Source organism: Eurytemora carolleeae, unplaced genomic scaffold, assembly GCF_000591075.1.
Source record: "Eurytemora carolleeae unplaced genomic scaffold, Eaff_2.0 scaffold3080, whole genome shotgun sequence".
Classification (NCBI taxonomy): domain Eukaryota; kingdom Metazoa; phylum Arthropoda; class Copepoda; order Calanoida; family Temoridae; genus Eurytemora; species Eurytemora carolleeae.
This window is the reverse complement of record NW_019398965.1, coordinates 1-2,517: the sequence shown is the minus strand read 5'-3', so window position 1 is coordinate 2,517 and position 2,517 is coordinate 1. Positions and strand designations below refer to the sequence as shown.

At 31.1% G+C, this 2,517-nt stretch overlaps 1 long non-coding RNA gene across 1 annotated transcript; it reads right to left on the bottom strand.

The window, feature by feature from the left end:
* Positions 1-78: 78 nt before the first annotated feature.
* Positions 79-1,318, bottom strand: LOC111717683 (uncharacterized). The gene is made up of 4 exons (XR_002768873.1): positions 1,053-1,318; positions 924-989; positions 392-869; positions 79-123 (listed from the first exon to the last, which is right to left on the bottom strand). It is a non-coding gene; the product is annotated as an uncharacterized LOC111717683 (long non-coding RNA).
* Between the last annotated feature and the right edge of the window lie 1,199 nt (positions 1,319-2,517).

Here is a 2,517-nt window from a genome sequence, read left to right as displayed (position 1 = left end):
TATAAGTTAAAGTTACCTTCTACTCTATTATCTTATTATCAAATCCTATCTATAACTATCACTATAAGTTAAAGTTACCGTCTACTCTATTTTCAGCAGAACAGTATTTAACTCCAGAACAATCTAGAACATTTCAATTAGGTAGTTGCCCAAGGAAGTTACGTGCACTTGCCCTGTTGAATTACAAAAAGAGTGAGATTAGTAAATATTTTGGGGTTAGGTTAGGTTAAGACACTTTATAGGCCAAGCGCTATGACTAGGACAGACTAGGGGGCTGGGCGTACGCTAGAACAGGCTCTCTCTATATCTTGTAATTCAACGAGGCATGGGCGAATAATTTTTGCTTTCCAATTTGTAAATCTTATAAATGTCATGAAACTAAAGAACGTACCATCTTGATCAAAACCATCAACAATAACATCTGTGGAAGGACAGTTGAAAATCCCTGAGAAGCTACGAATTATTTGATTCAAAGAATCTGAGCACCAACAATTACCATTCGGATACCATTCATACCGTTTAGCACTTGGTGATAAATCATTGTTAAAACAGATAATGAAGAGATTAAGGGAAAAGAAAGGAAGGGAAAGGATAAAAGAAATGGTTAAAATGGAGAAAAAGTGTTGGGAATAGTTTATATCTGAATTGTCAGAATCAAACTTAAGTCCTGATTAAGCTAGACTAGTAAAGTTTTTTGAATGATTCAACAGATAAATAACAATATGAAGGAAACTTATAATGTTCATTGTTCACTGCCTTCACTCTTAGAAATGGCTGTTTTTTGTGTGTTAAATTTAATGAAGTATTTCTCCTGATTTTGGTACAGAAGCAACTACACTCCAATTTTGTAGATGTCCAGACACTCACACCTTTAATAAGTATTATGAAAAAAAATCATTTTTATACAAAAGTAATCAGATTACCATTGGCATTGTCAATCTTTGTTAAGTCATAACCGGGCAAGTAGCACTCAGTCTGTACACAATTATCTAAAATATATAATTAACCATGACTATGAACATTCTTAAATTTAAATAAAACAATGTTTTAACCTGAAGTTCCAATGGCATTCCTTGAACAATTATATATGCCAGAGATGGCATTCGAGTTTGATATTTCTCCGGGGTCTGTTCTTGTCCCACACATACATAATTTATCATTGGAGGTCCAGGAGAAGATGGCAATCGATTTTCTAATATCAAGAATATTTTGATGATAATGTTTCTTATATTTGATCGAGTGTTTGTTTCTTATTGAAATAAAATTATTATTGAAGAACTATCAAGACACACACTGTAAATATAAAAACGTAATAAAAATCAAGAATTTTTGGAAAAGAGTATTACTGCAGATTTTCTTGATAAATTATCCCTAAATTTTGAATATTTTGAAAACGGCGGAAATAAAAAAAATACACATTTTTTTTATTATTTTTATAAGAAAAACTGAATGCAGAACAATATTTTTAAAACTGTTAAAAATGCAAGTCATTATTATTAAGAAAAAGTGGATAAAAGTATAACAATTTCAGGATACATATTCGCGCCATCTCTATTTTAGAGTAGACACCACCTAGCGGCCGAATGCGGCAGCTCTCGAATCATAATTTCTGGATAAACTATTCAGATTAAATTAATTAAATCAGGTAATTAAATAAGATTTATTGAATAAATATGTAAACAGTACAAAATAGCATTTGGCATTCTCCTGTCCCCTCCCCCCCTCCCTCCCTACAGCCCCACCCTTGTTCCCATGCAGTTTGTGCGCATTTACCGTAGAAAAGATTATTTAGACTTATTAGGATGAGGAAAAAAATTATAACATACAGTAAATATAAAAATTCATTGAAATACTCCATACTTAATCACATGAAATACCATGCATTTGATTTTTAATTTAAAATATAACTATAATTAAATTGTGATTTGAAAATCAAATAAATAATATAAAATGAGATGCAGTGGTAGGCGATAATATCAATATAATGGAGACGACTTTTTAATTCAAGTTTTATTGTTAACAAGCTTTTTCTGAATTTCAAGTTTACATGTAATTAAAGAGAAGTTGTTTAAAAGCCTGTTATAAAGCTCGATATAAATTAAAATTTAAACCCTTGTCTTGGTATTATCGCACCACTGTATTATTTCACAAGTACAACACTATTTATTCATGCTGATGATGATTGATGCTAACTTGTTTTACCCACAAATGTGATATTTGTTAAGAAATAATGAAACTAACGACTAACACATTCACTGAAAAAACTTTGTTTTTATCTTCTTTATATGTCAGTGGTGGAGATCGGCCAGTTCTCTTGATAATTGTTAAGCGATTTTAAATTCGGTGATATGATGGACCAAACCTCTGTAGAGTAAAAAAGTTATAGATGTTAGTTTCACATTTATTGAAAATATATTTCGGTCTGGGTTCACTCTCGTCAGTTCTTGAGATTGTTTCTTCACAATTGTTGAGCCAATTGTCAAACCGATGTATAACAGAAGTATTCACTGAACTGAA